Here is a 22,210-nt window from a genome sequence, read left to right as displayed (position 1 = left end):
CACACACACACACACACACACACACACACACACACACACACACACCCACACCCAGCTGGGCCTCAGCACTCTCTCACTCTCTCAGAGTGTGTGGTTGGTTATAGATCCCTGAGGGACGCTGCTGCCTCCTGTGAGCACAGGATCCATGCCAGGCCCTCGGATCAAACCGTGTGTGTGTGTGTGTGTGTGTGTGTGTGTGTCTAACATGCACCAAAACACAACAACATTTAAGGCTGTTTGTGGGTGAAAAGCACCAACATGATGTTCTCCAGTAATAAATCACGCTGCAATAAGTAAAGGTTTATAAAAGGACCACACCTGAAAGTAACTCAACATTTTAAAGGCCATAATTTTCAGAAAGCTTTGTCTTTTCTCGAAGAACGAGATATTAAAACTGGAACTGAAACGAACTTTTCTGTCTTTTTGTTGTTATTTTTTGGAAACCTTCTGCATCAAGTCAGTTATTTGATGGTCTTTTTGTGTTTTACTTAGTGGTTTCCAGTTCAGGTGTGTTAAACATCAGTGTTAATGTTTGTGAGATGAGCTCATGTTTACACAGATATCCAAAGTAGAACTCCGCAAGTTTTAAATGTTGAATATCAAAACGTTTGTATAATAAGAAACTAAATGGTTAAGTTAAACCGTACCGACGGTCAGCACTTATTTATAAATGATTCAATGCTATTTTGGCCAGCTGTCATGTTGCTACTGTGAAGAGAAAATCTCATTTCGCTCATTTCTCTGCTCCACTCGTGGCTTTAAACTCCTGCTGTTTTCCTACTTGCACGTTTGCATCGACAGTGTTTTCATTCCAACTCAGACCCTGCATGTTCTGGCATTTTGACCTCCTCTCCTCCCTTCACTTTCACACAGAACAAACCTGACAGAGACGGATGCAAATGCTGTTGTTCCTCCCTGTTTTAATTGTGTGTCGATCTGCAGCTTTGGCATTTAGCATATATAATAAAACTCCTTTTCTCTTCCCCCTCCCAGCTCTGCATTTCCAGCTCTTAGTTTCAGTTTCTGCCTCGCCTTTTCTGGCTCCAACAACTTTGTTCCATTTCTCATTCTCTGGCATAATTACAGCTTTATAGCATTCTCCACTGCTTGGGCATGCTGTAGATATTTCTACCCCCCCCCCCCTCTTTTTTTGTCTTTTTTGGTTTGGCTCTCATTAATAATTCACAGAAAGAGACTGGGAAATTTTAGTGCAATTTGCAGCTGCTGAATCCCAGTTATTGTTTTGCAGGGTGTTGCACAGAGAGAGAAAACCTCAGACGAAGGCTTTGTAGTCATGAATGTAATTTGGCTGCATCTCTCTGACAGGCCACACATCATTAGGGGGGTGAAGGAGATCGGGGGGAGGTGACGGCTCCGTCCAGCCAGTCAAACACACTGTCCTCATCTGTCGCTCCAAACCCCTGAGCTCTGTGTTTCCTAATGCTTTTAGATGCTGTTTGTTCATATTTATGCCTCATAACTATCTATGTTTTATTCTGTTTGCTTGCATTCAACCAGGCAGCCGCTGAATTATTCAGAGCAGGCCAAGCCGCTTCTCAAAGATGACAAAGACCACGAGAAACTTTTGGCTGCCTCTCTTTCAAAACACAAAACCAGATGCTTCTTTAAAGAGCAACAATAGCTCAGTCAACAACGTGCGCTAAGTCAAAATTCACTCTCGACTCACTGGCAGTTAAACACAAGCCAACCTGGAAGCCAACCTGGATACACCTTTGTTAAAACTAACTGTAAATAAGTCAAGCACGAAAAACAACAGTTCCAGATGAGCTATGATGTCGTCTAAAAACATCTGTAGCTGGAGGGTTTCACATCTGTAGAGCTTTCATCAACCTCCACTGTCAAACTGTTTGTAAACTCAGCTGTTTTCAGTGACTGGTCAATTAATCAGCAGAACTTTAATTGGCAGCTACATCGGTGATTAATCCGTTAATCAGTGACGTTATGAATGTGATGATCTTTTGATTTTGGACTGACAGCTGGATAAAGCAGAACATTTGAATGTTAGATATTACTCTGGGGCTGTAGGAAACTGCAACAGGCATTTTTACTGTTGATTTTACAAAACCAAATATTAATCAGGAATATATAACAGGAAATGACCTGCAAACTGATATGAAGGGGAAGCCATTGGGCAGAAGTTTGTATCATCCATCCATCCATCCATCCATCCATCCATCCATCCATTTATTCATCCATCCATCCATTTATTTATCCATCCATCCATCCATCCATCCATCCATCTATTCATCCATCCATCCATTTATTTAACCATCCATCCATCCATCCATCCATCCATCCATCCATCCATCGTATTCATCCATCCATCCATGCTGACACTGGGTGAGAGGCGTAGTCCACCCTGGACAGATCTCTTACAGGACTGACTGCATTACTCTGAGCAGACATGAACTTTAGCTCAGTTTCTTAGTCCTGGTTTCGCCTGTAGACACAAAATTCAGTGTCAGTGGTAGAAAAGTTTAACAAAAAGAATCTGTCAATATCGTTTTGTTAACTGACGAGAACATCGAAGCTTGTTCTAGTTTGCCTGGAAAACTAGCTTGTAGGTGCAGGGCTGAGTATGTGTGTGTGAATGCAACAACCACCAGCTGAAGAGTCCAGAGGTGCCAGGGCTCAGAAGAAGAAGAAAAAAAGAAAATCAAAACCTCTCATTTTGCCCAGCCTGACCTATTTTGTGCAGAGTATCTCATAACCGCAGAGTTTAGGGCAGTTTAATGCTAGGTGACACAGCAGTGTCCTGCAGTCTTTTAATCCCTGGCATCTTCGGTAAAAGATCTCTCAGAAGAAACAGTGCTCGTTTCTGGCATCCGGCCGCCTGAGGGAAGGGGAGATTGTCAGGGCGCATTTCTTCCCTGCTCGCCAGCCATTCCTCAGGAGAGCAGTGTGTGTGGTGTGTGGGTAAATCTCCCTGTTTTTGTTGGCCAGTTAGGTAAACTGAGGGGAAGGAGGGGAAAAAGAAAGAGGTGGCAGCTTTCCCCCCGTGGAGAACAATTCCACCTTAAGCGCTTTTTGGAAATTAAAGGGATGTTTCTCTTGTATTGCTCTTGTCACCTTGCCTCCAACATGGCTGCAAACAAGCTGAAGTGAAACTCACTGATGCGTTTGCTCCAGAGGAAGGAGGAAGAGAAGCAATAGGAGGAGGAAGATGCCCGGCGGGCTGGTGTTTCGTGTCGTCCTCTGATAGTGGGTTTTGTTTGGCCTGGAGGAGGTTTGTGCAGAGGGATGCTGAGCGCGAGGCTGACGCCGTGTCCAGTAATCTCACTGACCTCTCTGCCCGGCCGCTGAGGAGCAAACAGCATGAGGCTGAGTTGCTGCCTGTTTTCCTCTCTCTGCTGCCCGTTTACTGGAGCTGAGCCACTGTAATCCAAGCCCTCCAAACTTTGTGTTTAGCAACAAACAGTCACACAGGATCATAAAAAAAACAAAACACTAGAACCACCTGAATCCAGGACAGGATTCATTCCACAACGAACCTCACAACAACAATAAAATAATAAAAGAAACAAACAAAAACTTTGTGTGACTTTTCAACTGCTTGTTGATGAAAAGCAGAAAATGGTTCAAATCCATAAAACTTTGAGTCTGACTTCTGCCAAAATGTGTCTCTACAGGTAAAAGACAGAAACCACCTACCTGCTTTTCTTTGGTCCAATTAAACACCTGATACACGTGATGCGTGTTTGTGTTTACATTACACAAAACTTTACACACTTGGCACCAAAAATCTCTTTTTTCTCCAGAGTTAGGCGTCGTGGTGCACGTGATAGGAGATCTGATGGACGACACGATGAAACATGACGTAGTAACAACACGCTGATCATAATTTAGTGCTACAACAGCACCTTCAAATCTATTACAGCAGCAGCTTTATTTCATCTGTGGCCCAGTCTGTCAAATTTACTGCAGTACCTAAAATGTATTGCAGTTTTTACAGTGTACTCTAGCTTTCTCCGATTAAAGGAAATGCTGAAGTAAAATGTGAACAAAGCTAAATAATAAAGCACGCCGGTTGGTTCTCCTCCACAGTGAAACACACACAAGAGCAGCAGTGTAACTCGTCTTTCTGCAGCAGCAGATAAGGACGGGGTCGACCCCCCATACGTGCCATCTACAAGGAAACTGGGCGTCCAGGAAACCCACATTTTCCCAATCAAAAGTTCCATTAACCTGGAGCACAGGGAGCTAATTGAGAGTGGGAGAGGCTGAGACATATCATTGTGTCACTTCAGCCGCACGGCTCGCCAACGTGCCGCCGTCAGCAGACGTCATACGGGACATCGCTGACATATTTATAATTATCTGGGATAATAAGAGAGAAACAGGACAATAATACGGCGGAGCTGAGGGTGACAGTGTTGGACTCCTCCAGGAAAAGACAACGCGCAGGAAGAAAAGAATCCAACCTTTGATAATGCAGATCATATTTTAAGGAGAGACATAGGCAGTGCTTTTAAAAACAGGGAGGAGAAGGATCCACAAATTTGCATGACTGTTTTTAAGATTTATGAATCTCAACTTCACACGTGCTCTTTGGTGGTGGGAGATCACAAGTTCATTATGTTTTGCACTGGTTTCTGATGGTTGTGTCTCTTATCTCCTCGAGAGGGTGAAAGATATTCTAATCTGTCGCCCCAATAGCCTTAAGCCCTGGTACGGCGAGTGGGCCAACTTTTGTTCCGCATAATCCCTCCACCCCAGCGAGAGGAGGTCATGTTTGTCAAAATGTGGCAAAGTGAACATGGAATTTTCCCCCTCCTCCTTCTACTACTCCCCTGGCTTAATGTGGAATTAAAAATGCATGCGATTTTGAACTTTAGATCTCCGGAGAGAGCCATAAACAAGTATGAAATTAAGTGTCTTTTGAAATGCTGAGGCAGGGACGTGAATCGAATTGAGACGCTCACATTATTCAGCCTTGGCGGGCTTCAGAAGGATGGGCGGGTGACCAGAGTGGCCTCTCAAGTCAAATCACTTCAAGTTGGTCCATAATGACTAAAACAAAGAGGACAGCAAGAACTCCTCAGTGTAGGAAAGGCTGGGTGATTAGACGTGATCCTGAGGAGAACTGGAGTAAACACAAATAACTTTGGCCCCAGTTCACAGTTCAGGTGGACTGTTTCCAACTTTTCATCACTTACTTACTTAGAGATGTTAAAAATCAATACACGTTTTACATTTAACTGTGTTTCTGTGGAAACAATCAGGAAAAGTGACATTTGATTGTAGAAATGTGGGATTACATCATTTCTGAACTAAGAAAATGAAACTGTTAGGTAACAATAAGATCAGAGTTTGCAGCCGCACCTCAAATCACACAGCAAACTGTGAGAGATAAATTAGGTGAAAGTTTTAACGTGAACATTAGTCAAACATGTTGCTCGGTGTCTGAAAACACTAATATTTAGCTCTGGAGACAAAAAGACAAAATAGAACCAAAAATCTGAATCAGATTTCCCTCTTGCTAAAATTTAATTACAGGGAAAACAGGATGTTTTTGCTTTTTGGAGGTTCAATAACTGAACGTTTTAACTTGTGAGCCCTGGATGCAACAATAAGTCTGTGCATGATTCCTTCATGTCTGCAAGACACAAAGCAGTGAAAGTCTAAAGTATAGAAAGACACATCAACATCACATATACAGATAAAACTAACTAACAACTAGCTGCATCTCATGACCCCCACCACCAGGGTGGAAACCACAGTTTTAAAGGGCGTATCCAGTTGTTTCTGCACATCTGGAACAGAAGTATCAGCGTTAATGCTTTGACACTTCACTCAACACTTTCCCTTCCACACAGTGAAGCTCCACTTTCTCTCCATCCAAGACAGTGTCCTAATATTTACACCTTTTTATGAGCTCCGCTGCTCTTTGCTCATTACCAGCAACAACATTTGTCCCTCTTTAATAGCAGAATGTGCAGAGGTCAGGCAGCACCTCAAGTAAAGGACGGCACATCTTGTTCTCCCTCAGGCCACACGGAACGAGATGTAAAGCTAAATCTGCATAGTAAAAGGTAATTAGTATTCATTTCTCTGTCCGATTTCTACAGATGGCATCCTTCTGCAACTTCATAGGTCTGTCTGTAAAAAGGACTCAGACAAGCCTCAGTAAGATTTCCAGGATTCCAGAGGTGCCTTTAGGAGTCCCGATGATTTAAAGTACAAGGTGGTTCACTTAACCTCAGTTAAACAGGCACTTTTCAAAGTGTGGAGCCTCTCACGCTCTCTGCCAACAACACATGCCTACAGCTGTGAGGACTTAGAGGTCAGACTGCAGGATGTGCAGTGTTTTCGATTACAGAGCGTCTCAGGTATTCAGCTGAAGTGCTCATCATCCAGCCACTTAAAACTGCTGCAACAGTGAAATATGCTCACATATTCTGCAAAAACAAAGCAGTAGAAAGATCTACAGGGGTTAGAGATCAGGGTGCTCCCCAACACAAAATTATTAAGCAAGAGTCAACATGGCTTCCCCAAAGTAGCCAAACACAATGTCAGGGATAAACAGAAACATAGAAGGATTTGCATTTCAGGAAAACACCTGATGGTTCTCGATAATATCTCTACCTATGTGCTGCTGTAACCACAGTTTTGAAAGGAAATGCATAAAATATAAAGTAACTTAGTCTTAAGGGCAGAAATTTAAACAAAGGTGACTCAAAATATTCTCCAAAAAAGCAAAACAGATGGGGAAGAGTAGGTTCATAGTTCAAGGCTCTGATCTGACACTTAACAGGTTTCTGTTGCTGCAAAATCAGCCCAGTAACTAAAGGAAGTAAAGAGAAAGTCCTGCAGGAAACCTCACTCCCACTCTGTGTAATACAGAGTGGGATGTTTCAAACAACAAAACTTTGTCACCTCAGCAGTGGAGGCCACAGGGCTGAACTGCTGCATCATGTACTGGAGCAACAGACAGCTTGACCAGGGGAGCAACCCCCGGATGACGGATGGCGTACGCCCGGAAACAAGCGCCTTTATCAGGCCACATTATCCTCCAGCAGCCGATCCAGACAGGCCAGATTTTTATCGAACTGTATTGGATTTAGTAATTTCCTTTTCCAAGATGAATGGATGGAGATACTGTGAGAGGGGTTATTGTCTGCAACACGGGTGATTATTACTTATGATCCATTTAGTATTTCAGGCTCGTCCCAACATGTGCTGGTTATTACTCTCAGTCCACTGCTACTTGTTCACCTTTGTGTTCAACTTTGATACTAGTGAGCAAGACTTAACACAGCGACACAATGGAGCTTTAACCAGGGCTAATAAGAGCTGAGGAACTTTTGTAAAAAGAGCTGAGACCTGCATGTTGTTGGACAATTATTACGACATTTTTTCTCATCATGGCGAGGAAACATTTGCAACATCTGCAGCACTTCTTTATATTTTTGGATGCTTTTGGGGCATATTTCAACTAAAAGATGTCAGAAAAACTTAAATAGTGTGGCAAATACTAGTTTTAGAGGGGGGTGGATGGAGGTACAGCAATGAAATTAATGTGTGACTTGTTTAGTAGAACGTTCTGTGTTTTCACTGTTGTGTGAACTGATCCTTTTCTATTCTGTCTCATCATATACTCACAGCACCATTAGGCAGTTTGGAGTAAAGTGTTCACCAAATGGCATATGTTATGTTCTCCCACCTCCTTTCACCGTGTGTGTGTGTGTGTGTGTGTGTGTACAAATCCCATGGCAGACGGGTGGAAGCACCTTGCGTCAATGAAAGCTGTGTCAGGTAATTTCACACTCTCACACGCGTGCAGTCATGTCGGCCTCCCCCGAGCGAACTCATTACCTGTCTCAGCCGCCGAGTACGCACAGGATGCACCTTCTGGAGATGCTGGCATTAAACAAGCCCTGCAGGTGGGGGGTTGGTTGGCTGTTCCAGGGAAAGGAGGGAGGAGAGGGTTTGTTGGACTAAATGTGGCGGTGAAAAGCGACAGTAATGCAGGGCACAGAATGAAACGGTTCATCCTTGTCCTGAGGGGCTTTTTGGGGTGAAAAACCAGAAAAGATCTACTGTGACAGACCTAGGTATCCTCAAACAGAGGCTAACCCACACCGGCAGCTTCACACACCTTATGGCGCCACCGAGGACGACGCAACGGCGAGGTCGAACAGGGTCGAGGGGTTGAGGTTCACCTTCTGCAGGCTCTGTGGAGGAGACGGGGAAAATCCAGGGCCCCGGCAGCAGTCTTTCTCCCTCTGTTTTGCTCACTGACAAATGCCTCCCCACTCCAACACCATCACCACCCCGACAACCTCCCTTGCTGTGTGGGAGCTGTCATGGGGGGGAGGACCGGACCTGCCAGCACGCATCTGGCTGACAGGCGACTGGGAAGGTGCACTGCGAGCGCACGTCACAATCAATAACCCCTGCTGAGGGCGATGGACCAGGGGGTGTAGACGCTCTATGCCACCTCTCTGTGTGTTTTTATTTTAGTGCAGTGGGAGGAGGGGGCGGTGGCTTTGACTTGTCACCTAAGAACACACGCTCGCTCCGGGTGTTTGGGATTTTGAGAAAATACATATGCGCTCTGCACGGGCAGGCATGCACGGGCAGTGAGGTTTAGAGGTGTGATACGTGATGTGATAAACTGTGTGTCAGCAATGGGGGGGAGAGAGGTGGGGAGATAAAAGAGAGGAGGAGAGAAGGGAAAAGGTTGGTGTCTAAGAACAAAAACACCAAGATCAGCTGTGTTTACACACTAATTTAAGGCTCTACTGCAGTGAGGGTGTTTCAAGCTATAGTGTTGTACCTGTAGTCAGATCCATAACTAAGAAACTAAATGACTACATTACATCAAGGGTCTACACTCTGGAGTTGCATTATGGGAAGTGTAGGATTAAGTGGTTTTGGATATTGCTCTCTGTGCTGCATCAGTTTGGAGTAAAGTGACAAGACCAGTGAGAGCGTGCAGGTTTATTCTATAAAGGGAAACTGTGCAGGGTTCGTTCGCATGTGTGATTCTTCTCTCGGTGTGTTTGAGGTGTGTGTTGGCGCGTTAAGGGGGAGGAGGATCGTTTGCCTTTGCACTTACAGTCAACAGCTCGGGCCGTAGCTGACACGCTGGAAGATCCGTTACGATTCCTTCCCAGAAAAAGGCGAGAAGAAGAGTGAGCTGCCACTGAGACGAGGAATTCCTGGCACAATCACACGGACGTAAACAGATATAACAAGCTCCCTCCATTGTAAGATGAGAGAATGTCAATGGGGACCAACACTGAGACACCCGACCACCGATCAATCGATAGCTGACATGTCGGCATGTCAGGCCTCTTCAGTTGCCAGTACTAAAGTTTTGCATTACCAATGAGGTCCTGCTGCTGCTGGATTTTCCTCCCCCCTCCTCCTCCTCCTCTCCTGATAATTCATGTTTACCAGTGCTGCTTAAATTTTGAAGAATGATTATCCAGCCACATCAAAACCTTAATGAATTTCATTTCACGAGCAAGAAGAAGCATTGGGAGGTTTTTCATTTTTTCCAAACAAAGGAAACCAGAGCTGATGACGGTGGTTCTGCTGGTGCTTGAATCACAAAAAGACCATTTGTTCAGTCATGGCTTTTGGACTCATGTTGTATTTAAGGCGACAGATTACAATTCAAATATCCTATCCAATTCAAATAACTTTGTGACAGTGAAGATTTTCCCTTTTTTTAATCTTTAAGGGGATTTTGAAGGATTGACATTTAAAGATTTGTAGCTCCGATTTGAATTAGGAGTTCAAGAGGATATACACACTCAACACTCTTACACTGTTAGTAATTAGTTACATGCAAAATGAAACAGAAAAGCACCAAATCACTAGAAACTGCATTATTACTGGTTATGTGTCCCAACAACCTGCTCACATTTTCCCAGATAGCGCCCTCCTGTGGTTGTGTGAGTAACGACGAAGCAAAAGGTAAAAGAAGAAAAGAAGAGTGACACTGTGCCACAAGGGTGGACGCTCACAAAGTGTCCAACTCTGACAGCAGAGCCTGAACAAGCAGGAAACAGTTCCAGTGAAGCAAAATGTTATACAGACGCTGCTTTTTCTCACAGCATGCACCACGACACACAATATCCTCAGTGCAACAAACACTGTGCCACACATACAGTAGGAGTAAAGGTGATGTAACATGGATCCAAAAAACACCCCCAAACATAGGAAACGGTGTGTCCACATTCCTGCACTGTTTCCTCCTGGAAAGTGTTGTTTAATAAGTGGAAGTAGGGTTAGGATCTGGGTTTGAGCTCTGATATAAGTTTGGGAACTGATGCAGTTGAAAACAGGATCGGAAAGGTGTGTGTGGCTCTGCTCTGTGCAGTACATGCCATACACTTTGTGAGGGTACGGGTGTGTGAGCGTTTTTAGGATTTATCCCCTTGGAAATGTTTAACTCTGTGGATGTGGGGAAACAGAAAACACGCTGAAAGACTGAAACCCATCCAGGACCTGAGAACTGTTCCCTCGCTGTGTGGACTTCTCCTTCACAGACTGAGCCAATAAAAGTCTGACTCAGTCTCGTGAAATATACTGCAGCGTCGCCGCGGTCTGCTGCTCAGCTTCCAAACACATCAGTCCGTATTGTTACAGTGCTCTGTTTACCTTCAGGCCCCGACGCTCTTCATTTTTGCATCGCCACCTGTCACCGAGCTCTCATTTATAAGCCGAGTGGCTTCCTTGCCCTTCCAAACAATGCCAGAACTGTGAAACCTTCTGTTATATTTATACCAAAAAGAAATATAAATATTTGAAGTAGCGTTTAATGGGGAGTTTTGTGCATTCCATCATATCGTACACAACCTCGATTGTTACCTTGGATGAATCACCGGGTTGTATTTACTTTGGGTCTGTGTGAGTGATATCTGCATCGGTGCTGTTTGCCATATTAGTGAGCTAAGACCTGAGGCTCTCCAGCTGAGCTATTGTGACTGTGTACACAATTTAGATGAAAATCCTGTTTATATTGCAAAAGAGGTGTATTTTGTAAGCCTTATTCCCCATCCTGCTGTATATTTAATTGTGAAATATTTCCTGCTGCCGGTATGTCCTGACGGCCTAATATATCCCATAATGCACCTTCAGCAGTGGATTTATTGGCCAGGACATTTTTTTACCACTTCCTAATCAGACGTACTTCATAAAAGGGTTTAGGTCATACATGAAGGGTTTATTAAAACCTTTATAAAAATAGCTTTTGAGATGAGAAATGAGCCACATTTGTTTTTTAAAGATGCTGTTGAAGTAATTATGAATCAGAAAAAATATTCCATTCATAATGAACATTGGTACTTTTGTTTCAGATTTATCTTTTCCCTCTTAGAGGTCTACAAAAGAACTGCATCAAAGAATTATGTAAATTTCTGAATAAATTATATAACATCTGAACTGAACAATTGATTGTTAAAATCAAAAAGGTCTGTGACCTGTTGTTAAGAACTTGCTAACATTTATAACTTATTAGAAAATGACGAATTTGTTAATAAAAACTCTTTGCAATGAGCCTTCAGTTCTGCAGTGACAGCAGTCATCAATAAAGGGTCTTCCACCGCAATAAAACATCTGCAGTTGTAAATATTAATAAGCTGTAGCCCAAAAGTTAGAGTTTGAAAGATATCTTAAAGATGTGCATGATTTAGTTCAATCCTAATCCACCAAGCATCAACGATGATAGAACTTATAAACTACATCGTTTTAGAAGCTGGATTTTTTTAAAACCAATTCTTAATTTTGAAGGACTTGGCTTCATTCAGTATGAATCTGTTTTGATGCTGACTGGCAGAGTAATTCAGAGAGTCTGTATGTACGTTTGACCACATGACACTGCGGCTGATTTTCTACTCTAGCCCAGTCTGGACTTAGAGATCTTTAAAAAGAGGCAATTTCAGATTATCACGGCCTGATCTGTGTGGATGTGCGGCTCCTCGACACTGTCAGCTGTGTGTGGAGACGGCCAGGACACACATGGTTTAGGAATGCACAGATGCCTCGCGGTGTCATTAATCTCCCCGAGTGGCTCGCGTCTCGATGGCATCCATATGCAACTTTAATTTCAGCACTTCAAACTGCAGAGGGATAAAGATAGCTTTTGAAGATTTCTTTTCATGTTCGCTGCGTTCGTCTGAGAGTCTAAGTGTGGCGGAGAAGATCTGGACACTTTTCTCTTTTGTGCCACAGTTTGGCTCCTTAAATGAAGCCCGGAGACAACTTGAAGTGTCTGAAAACGACAGCTTTACAGCCAATTTTCTACTATTGTTTTGCTAACGAGATAAACACTTTCTGTCAATCAGAGCTTCTTCCTAAGGTGTCAGATTCTAACATCACGCTAAATTACACATGGCAACAGTCAGGGGTTGATGGAAATAGTAATTTTGGTGGAGGAAACTTCAATGAGCCGCCAGCTGTTTTGGCCATTTTTACATTCAAGCATTTTCTCTACCCAGCAATAAAGTGTCCGGCTTTTTTCTCAACTGCAGTTTTCCCCGTTCACATAAATATGCTTCTAACAAACAACTATAACATCCATGTTATATGATCCCTATTGTTAACAGTTCTCTTTTAACTTCCATCCAAATCAACTAGCGCTGCTCACAGAGGGCCAGTGCTAAAAGGATATGGTGCTTTCAGATGGCACCTAAGTGCTGTATCGCATAACCAGCGTGCCTTTTTATGGATTAACAGTTTATTCCTTTTGCTGGAGCCACACCAAAGCGCCCTGGCCCTCTGTAAAATATACTGCTTTTGGTGAATTATGAGTGTGGCCTTCATCCAAGTGCCTGTGGCCTTCCTGTTTATTTGTACGGCGGCGCAGGTCGACAGCGAGGTGGGGTCCGACGGATCCAGCTGAGCATGTGTAAACACTCATCCTGGGAGCTGCGGTGAAAGTGGCTATTTTCCTCCGGCGAGGGGATTTTTTACTGCCCATTGTTTTTAACACAGAATCGACCTCTTAAAAACATTGGACACTCTCTCATGGCTCTCCTGTGGCCCAAAGAGTGCTCTGTATACGCCTATTGACAAAATATTTCTGTGTTATGGCATGTGTATACTGCGACTCGTATAAACTGGAAAAGAAACACAAGTGCGCTGGCGGGAACATCGCCCATTTCACGCAAGTGCTCCCTGGAAAGCTCTCTGGATAAAAACACTGATGACCTGTGTTTTCCTTCACTGCAAACCTCAAGCGTTCAAAGCTCAAGTCATACCTTTTATCCTAACTTACTGCACCAATGCTAAAGGCTAAAAGCCTAAAAAGACTCAGGTTTAAACATCAGTCTAATGACAGTGCCACCTACTGCTCTACTACACTGTAAGAATATTATCGTCTTATAAACCTTTATTTTTGAAACAAGACAACAGAGATTTCCAGCCATCACATTTCAAAAGCTACTAGGGAAAGTTGTCCTACTACTACTGCTGTTACTATTACAATAAAGGAAGGATCTAACAAGGATGAACATGAGGCTGAGCTAACATCAACAGACACAAACAAAATAAAAGTTAGTCAGGAGCTACCACTGTATACAGCTGGACGAACGGGGACAAACACCCTCTACGATCGTCTTCATGTCAGTTTAACCCTTCAGCATAATCATGGGGACATTTTTTTTTACGAATGTATGTGTCTCTGAGGTGCAGGCGCCGCTGTTACTTCTGTCAACATGATGTGGGAAAGCCAAAGGCAAAACGACAGGGGCATTCGAAGCTTTGCTGCAGTTCTGACTCAACGAAACTCAAACCTTTTCAGCCTCAACCAGCAAAGAGTCCCAGCTCATGTGCTGCGACATAACGGAGATGATGATGATGATGGTTGTTACGAGGACAGAGTTTGGGGACAAGCCGAAGAAAAACACATCTGTAGGGTGGTGGTTGGAAGGAGAGGAGGGAGGGACGGGCGGCTGCTGGAGTGTTGCCACTATGTGAAAGCTTCTCCGGGCTGCCCGTGCACTCTGACACCGGCAGCCGAGTCCTGGAGGCCTTGACCGTCAGGGAGGCGTGTGTGTTGCTGCTGAAGGGGTCTGGGAGCAGGATCCAAGCCAGGGTCAGGGGGTTAGATACATGTCCTAAAAGCAAACTGTAACCTACTTTCACCCCCCCCTCCACACACAGCCAGTCAGACATCCTGCCACAGAGTCCACTCTTGATGTTCTGTCTGTTTTGCAAAGTCAAAAGGCCACAAGAGAGAAGAGGTAGTTCAACAAACTTTGGGGCATCTACCAAAGTGCCGCAGAGTTCCCTGAGTGCCGCTGGTTTCAGTGTGGGTGGCTCCAATCCCTCAGCCCTGCAGCGTTAGTGTCCTCTACACAACTGCAGCTAGAATCCATTTTACATACCAACATGATGAGATGGTGTCATACTGAAGACTCAGACTTTTTTACCTTTGAGGGAGAGACTGAAGATCTTCGTCTCAGAAAAACTACTGTCCCAGAACAACCAACAAAAACTCTAAAAACCAATCCAGTGACCCGCTAGAAAGCCGGCTGCATCACAGGCTAAAGCAAACCCAAACAAAGTCCCTCCACAAATGCACTTTCTCCTAAAGCTGACCTCCATGTCCATTTGATGTGCCACGGTAAAACATTTAGTAAGAAATATAAGATCAGAAAAGATAAAGAAACATTCAGACTGTATTTATCCATTTTCCTACAATCAGTGATTGTATAGTTATGTTCAGGTACTTCCTTAATGTGTACTTCGTTAATGTTATGTTCATGTACTTCGTTAATGTTATGTTCAGGTACTTATGTCCAGGTGCTTTGTTAATGTTATGTTCAGGTACTTCGTTAATGTTATGTTCAGGTACTTAGTTAATGTTATGTTCAGGTACTTAGTTAATGTTATGTTCAGGTACTTAGTTAATGTTATGTTCAGGTACTTCCTTAATGTTACGTTCATGTACTTCGTTAATGTTATGTTCGTGTACTTCATTACCGTTGTGTTGAGGTACTTATGTTCAGGTGCTTTGTGAATGTTATGTTCAGGTACTTAGTTAATGTTGTCTTCAGGTACTTTGTTAGTGTTATGTTCAGGTACTTAGTACTTAGTTAATGTTATGTTCAGGTACTTTGTTAGTGTTATGTTCACGTACTTACCTAATGTTATGTTCAGGTACTTAGTACTTAGTTAATGTTATGTTCAGGTACTTCCTTAATGTTACATTCATGTACTTCGTTAATGTTATGTTCGTGTACTTCATTACCATTGTGTTGAGGTACTTATGTTCAGGTGCTTTGTGAATGTTATGTTCGGGTACTTAGTTAATGTTGTCTTCAGGTACTTTGTTAGTGTTATGTTCAGGTACTTAGTACTTAGTTAATGTTATGTTTGGGTACTTTGTTAGTGTTATGTTCAGGTACTTTGTTAGTGTTATGTTCAGGTACTTAGTACTTAGTTAATGTTATGTTCAGGTACTTAGTACTTAGTTAATGTTATGTTTGGGTACTTTGTTAGTGTTATGTTCAGGTACTTTGTTAGTGTTATCTTCAGGTACTTAGTACTTAGTTAATGTTATGTTCAGGTACTTAGTACTTAGTTTTAATGTTATGTTCAGGTATTTCCTTAATGTTACGTTCATGTACTTCGTTAATGTTATGTTCGTGCACTTCATTACCATTGTGTTGAGGTACTTATGTTCAGGTGCTTTGTGAATGTTATGTTCAGGTACTTAGTTAATGTTATGCTCAGGTACTTTGTTAATGTTATGTTCAGGTACTTAGTACTTAGTTAATGTTATGTTTGGGTACTTTGTTAGTGTTATGTTCAGGTACTTAGTACTTAGTTAATGTTATGTTCAGGTACTTTGTTAGTGTTATGTTCAGGTACTTAGTACTTAGTTAATGTTCAGGTACTTTGTTAATGTTATGTTCAGGTATTTAGTTAATGTTATGTTCAGGTACTTTGTTAGTGTTATGTTCAGGTACTTAGTACTTAGTTAATGTTCAGGTACTTAGCTAATGTTATGTTCGGGTACTTTGTTAGTGTTATGTTCAGGTACTTAGTACTTAGTTAATTTTATGTTTGGGTACTTTGTTAGTGTTATGTTCGGGTACTTTGTTAGTGTTATGTTCGGGTACTTTGTTAGTGTTATGTTCGGGTACTTTGTTAGTGTTATGTTCGGGTACCTAGTTAATGTTATGTTCGGGTACTTTGTTAGTGTTATGTTCAGGTACTTAGTACTTAGTTAATTTTATGTTTGGGTACTTTGTTAGTGTTATGTTCGGGTACTTTGTTAGTGTTATGTTCGAGTACCTAGTTAATGTTATGTTCGGGTACTTTGTTAGTGTTATGTTCGGGTACTTTGTTAATGTTATGTTCGGGTACTTTGTTAGTGTTATGTTCGGGTACTTTGTTAGTGTTATGTTCGGGTACTTTGTTAATGTTATGTTCGGGTACTTTGTTAGTGTTATGTTCGGGTACTTTGTTAGTGTTATGTTCGGGTACCTAGTTAATGTTATGTTCGGGTACTTTGTTAGTGTTATGTTCAGGTACTTAGTACTTAGTTAATTTTATGTTTGGGTACTTTGTTAGTGTTATGTTCGGGTACTTTGTTAGTGTTATGTTCGAGTACCTAGTTAATGTTATGTTCGGGTACTTTGTTAGTGTTATGTTCGGGCACTTTGTTAATGTTATGTTCGGGTACTTTGTTAGTGTTATGTTCGGGTACTTTGTTAGTGTTATGTTCAGGTACTTAGTTAATGTTATGTTCAGGTACTTTGTTTGTGTTACGCCCAGACGAGAGAACAAAGGATTTTTATTTTTCCAGATACTGAGCATGTTACTGAAGGTGATGACAGACTCAAATGATTGCTGCCATATATTCACATCACCGAACATGTCGAAACTATTACACCTGGCAAAAGACTCTCTCAAAAACTCTAACCTGAATTAAAGCAGGACATGTTTTTTAATATTTAACAACCCTGGTTTTCAGTGTAAAAGCTGTGTGTCTGACCTCAACCTCCCTGCATATAAGAACATCACGCTGGATTGGGAAAAGGAGACTTTGTTGAACATAAACCTGGCAGCAATTATACTTCCTCCAAAAACCATTTTTGCAAAGCACAGTAGCAGCACATAAAAGCATTCTGTCTGAGACAAGGTTGTTGTGCCTGGTTGCTGCCCTGCAGGCTGCTGACCCTCCTGCTAACCTCAGTGCAGCACAGACTCGATGAAAACTCACCAACATGAACACACACGCAGAGACACCTCTGGCCTGTAGCACCAGGAACAAGATCTGCTCCACTCAGGATCATCCTGCTCGTCTTCTCCCAACAACTCGCTGCTAGTTTGAAGTTAGACTCTGAGGCGTGTTAGAGATCTTATAGGGTTTGAAGTCAAAAGCCGCCGCACCGGCAGCTACCCGCTTCTCCTTTCACCTCCTAGCGTTTCCACCCCCTGAAACAAAGCAACGAGATCGTCAAGCATCTTCCAGATCAAGCAAAAGGGAGGAAGAACACAGAGTATCTCCAGGAGGCAGAGTGGTTTCTTCTAGTGCTTGGTGAGGATCAGTGCAGCATCACTGATCACATTAAGAACGACGCTGTTAAAAATCTCAGACCTGATCACAGTCTTTTCCTTAGGCCTCCAAGCTTTTCTGCACTGGTGAAAACATGTCAGCACAGATAAATAAAAAACACAGCATGTTGTTCTGTACTTTCTCTACATGCACCAGAAACTGTAGAGCAGCTGGAAAGACAGAGTGGAAATCTGATCTTACAGTGTGCACTAGATCTTTAACCTTTTTATTTTATAGGATTAAACTTCTTCCAATGTTCAAACTGAAATGTGTCTGCAGATAAAAACAACCTAACTGTGTCGTCTTTAGTAGTTTTAGTTTATTTATCACTATTTAAGATTATTTTTTTACACCATTTGATGACGATATCTGAGGAAAATAAAATTCTTACACTGCTGACTGACCACAAAGTGTTTCTGCTGCAGGTTTAGAAAGGTTTGACATTAAGGCTCATCTTTTCTGTGGAGCTAAAACAATTAAACTCACACTGGTGTATACAACTGGAACAACAGTAATTATTATGTCAGATACCAGGCTGGGACAGAGCTGAAGCCTACTGATCAGACCTGTGTTGTGCTGTTTGCTGAATAGTTCACTGAGAGCTACATGTTTTTATTGTGCTGTGTAAATAAAATGGCTTTAGTTCGTTCCAGAACTGACCATCTTTGCATGGATTAGCATCCTCTCATCCTATCGCAGAGCAGCATGATGCAGATTAGCTTTGTATAGATACATAAAGAAGACAAAACAAAACATAGTCTTAAAGTTGAAGGTTGTTTTATTCATGCAGCTTCAAGACGCAGACAGAGGAGTCTGCTGGAAGCTCTCTGGCATGGCGGTCAGTCGAGCGAGGAGAGATAAGGGCTGGATAGAGCGGCGGGAGACCGACGGTTGGAGGAGAAACAGTTGAACAGTAACCACAGGACGCACCGCCGGAGACAAATATTTCATCAGGAAAGTTCCCCGATACAGGCAGGAGCAAGCTCTGCTTGTGAACGCACCCCGCCCTCACTTTGTCTTCGCCTCGCCTTGACACCACAAGATGGTAAATACGTGTTGTGGCTTCCACCGCCCGGAATAAATCATTGTTGCTTTTGAAAAGCAAATACATATCTGTTGCTTGGCTTATTGACAACACAGAGAGACCAGAGAACAAATAAAGAGAAGAAGGAAGGAAATGAAGGCGGCGGTCCAATCATGACGCCTGCTTAAGACCTCATTGCTTCTGAGTGCTACTTTACTGTTGCCGTATTTTGACTGAAATCTTAATGCAATGAGGATTAAAGGGATTACAACATAATCTTGAATAATCCAAAGTGCCACGGACGGAGAAGCACTTGTAATAACGGCGTAAAACCCGTCCGGAGGTCTGACAACATTGTCAGTCACAGCGAGGATTAAATATTTGCGGAAAAACTTTCGACTAATGCCCGCAAACCATCGTGGGGGGAAAAAAGCACAGAGGCCAGAAGCCAATATAGTAATTTAAGAGACATATAGCACCTCGGTAAGTGCTGGCCAGCTTGCTGCCAGGACAAAGCCCAGGCAGATGAGGGGGAGACGGCCTTTCTAAGCAGATTTACTCCTTCAATTTTTGTTTTTGATCAATGCTCAGGCAGGTTCATTACACATGTAAAGCATGGGGGAGGTTTGAGGAATGAAAATGTTCTCACAACCAAGAATCAATTCTTATTAGGTTTACAGAAATGCCATCAACATGTCCATTAGCTGTTCCATTAATTTATATTTTTTTCCTTCAAGAGCGGGGCTTCCTTGTATATTTTAAGGATTATGTAAAGCACCACCAGAAATTATCTTTTGAGCTAAATAACCCATATTCATCGATGTGAACCTGCCCTTAATTACAACCCTGCACTCAATAAGAGCAACACTAAAATCTGTTTGGAGGCACATTAGTAGGATTTGATGCAGACCTTGCCTGGATGCTCTCTCAAATTCATGCAGGTTGATTGAAGTCTTATTGACGACTGACTCCTCTCCAACAGACCAAACCCTTAATCTAACTGAATGAATATAAATTGAGTGCGAGAAAAGCTTTCGGAAACAGATTCTGCAGTAAGTGTGTCTGTGAAGAAGCAGCGGAGACGCTGGAGACTAAAGCAGTGACAGTACAGAGACACTGGACAACAGGAAGAGACTGTAGACTGTACATATGATAAATCTGCTTTATGTGGAGTCACTGTGTGCATTCAGGCAGCAACAAACCGTGGCTGCTGCTGTCAAAGAGCAAGAGCAGGGAGGGTCTGTAGGGTTCGGATTTCCACGCTTTGCATTGGATCAGTCATTTTGTGTCAGTGCTGTCAGGTGGAAACACGGACAGAAATGAAGAAGCTGAAAAAATATTCAATTTCTGATTGTTCAGGGGTGTGGGTGGGGGCATCTGAATAAATTCTGATATATTTTTATGAACTCCAATGTCACATTTGACTAATTTTCAGTGAAATGATATTTTATGAAGAGAAAATGGCACCAGGTCTAATGCATTAAAGCAGAGCGTGTTTTCAAAGTCAGCACTGGTGCTGATCCTGATCAGTCCCCCTCCACTACAGACAAACATCAACTAATTCTAAAAGCTGCACATGCATGAAAGCTGTTATGGAGGTCACAGGATAAGGTCACTGGGATCACCGTAAACCAACAATATGTTTCTGAGGCACAGTCATTAACCGAAGGAAACATTTTCCCGTTCACGTTGAGTTTTGCAATTTTAATAAAACGATCACAAAACAAGAAAATCTCTGTACTTGTGAAGAAGCAGGTTGGTAAGCACAAGGTCACGGTGAAGGTCAGAGGAAGTTCACCAAAAAGTCACAAAGGTGACGTTTTCAAAGTTGAAACATTTCACTTGTAAAATTCACATCGGCTGTCAGTCGACCGCACGTTTGGCCTTTCCAGTCTTAAAGCATCACAGCGTCAACGAGGACTCAGCCTGCTGCCCCTGGGCAAGGCACTTGACCCCAGTCTGCCGTGGGTCGGCGGCACAGGACTGAACCCAGTGCACGAGATGAAAATACTGATGTGCCTCCTCTGCACTCTGATGATTTGATGCTTATGAAATAGTTCGTTAGACTTTACTGAAGACTCACTTTACATTTGAGAGGAAACTGGACAAAACAGTCTCTTTAACTTTGGAATAACTGATTATAAACACACACACACCCAGTCATGTATCTGTCTGCTGCAACACTTTAGCTTGTTAGCATTTGTAGGCAGTAAATAAATGAACCAACGGTTGATAACAGACTATTGCTGCCTTTAATGTGGACGTAAGCAGCATTAGTCGACTACTGCATCATTTACTCCTGCAATATTTATTTGTTAATTAATAAAGCATGGACTCCTTTACTTCAACTTACTAGAGGAGAAACTGGGAAACTCCACTGATGAAGGTCAGGAGATGCAGCTCAAAGTCTCAGAGTCGACAACGAACCTTTATTTGTGCACATTTCCAACATGCACAGTTGTAAACCTGCCCGTGCACAATTAGAAAATGCGTGCAATCACATATCATTAAATAAATATCACAACCGCATATAAAACATTCATTAACTGGGGTTTTAATACACTGTTCTGCTTACAACTACATTTTAAACTAATGTATGTTTTCCTCAATGCTCAGAAAGGCTAAATATGGTAGAGGAGAACAGAGAGCTTCCCTTTTAAATGTGCCTGCTTTACATGCTGGCTCACAAATTTCCACCCTGAAGTCAGGCCTGATCATCTCCTCACAGTGCTGCCACCCAGTGCAGGCAGCCGTCAACAGCAGCCGGCTCTCAGCAGCCAGTCACTTTCTGTCGCAGACACAGATAACACCCTGGACATGTGTTTTAGTTAGCAACAAGGAGACTGTTTTATAAGCAGCCACTTTACACCAACTTCTCATTTCTCTCAGAAAAGGAGGGAAAAAAGCTGCCAGGCAGTACAGACAGTTTATTTTTTCTGCCTATAAGCCATAATGAGGTTGTGCCCTGGGGAATCAGTGGAGCGGAATGTTATTAATGCCTAAAAAAAGGAGGAAAAAATCCTCGGCACCTTCTGCAGCCGTGGCATAAAGGCAGGAAAAGACTGTCAAACAATTAAAGTGAAGTGAATTCCCCGAGATGGAGGGGGAGAGGAGAGAGAGGGATAAAAAAGGAAAAACAAGTGGACAGGCCTGGAAACGTATGGAGAAAACAGTTCCCTTCAGGATGTGGAGGAGAAATGATGATCTCAGCTTTAGTCGAATCGCTGGTGTGAACAACCGTCTGAGGACCTGCATGTTGTTCCACACCGACGGCTCAGATCAGAGGGTGAGGGGTCATTACTGTACGTTTAAGTCTGTTCCTCAGCCGCTAATCAGCTGGCGTTAATAACAGATGCATGACACCTCAATTCCTGCTGGGACGCTAAATGAAACGAACCACAGACAAACTGGTTGGAACTTCCAGCAGCAGGTGAAATATCAGATATAGATATATAATGTAGATATAGAAGCTCTGCTGGGTGGTTTTTACCCATTTTCTTATGGTTTCTTTATTTTTCAGTTAAAAAAAAAAAAGATTGATGTGTCCAACTTCAGTTTTAGGCTCAAATAAGTGCAAATAAAATGCTGAAAAATAATGTGGCTCTTGTTTCAGCCTCATCTACCTTCCACTGAGAAATGAT

The 22,210-nt window shown here is 42.6% G+C and overlaps 1 protein-coding gene across 7 annotated transcripts in view; it reads right to left on the bottom strand.

The window, feature by feature from the left end:
- Nucleotides 1-22,210, bottom strand: part of LOC113127407 (SH3 domain-binding protein 4-A-like) — a 70,493-nt gene that overhangs the window by 25,400 nt on the left and 22,883 nt on the right. For all 7 annotated transcript variants that reach the window (XM_026301937.1, XM_026301935.1, XM_026301939.1 and 4 more), the window contains one exon: nucleotides 17,210-17,424. The gene's annotated coding sequence lies outside the window, so the exon portion shown is untranslated. The remainder of the gene's footprint in view (nucleotides 1-17,209; nucleotides 17,425-22,210) is intronic.

This window comes from Mastacembelus armatus, chromosome 2, assembly GCF_900324485.2.
Source record: "Mastacembelus armatus chromosome 2, fMasArm1.2, whole genome shotgun sequence".
NCBI lineage: Eukaryota > Metazoa > Chordata > Actinopteri > Synbranchiformes > Mastacembelidae > Mastacembelus > Mastacembelus armatus.
This window is presented reverse-complemented; position numbering and strand designations above follow the sequence as displayed.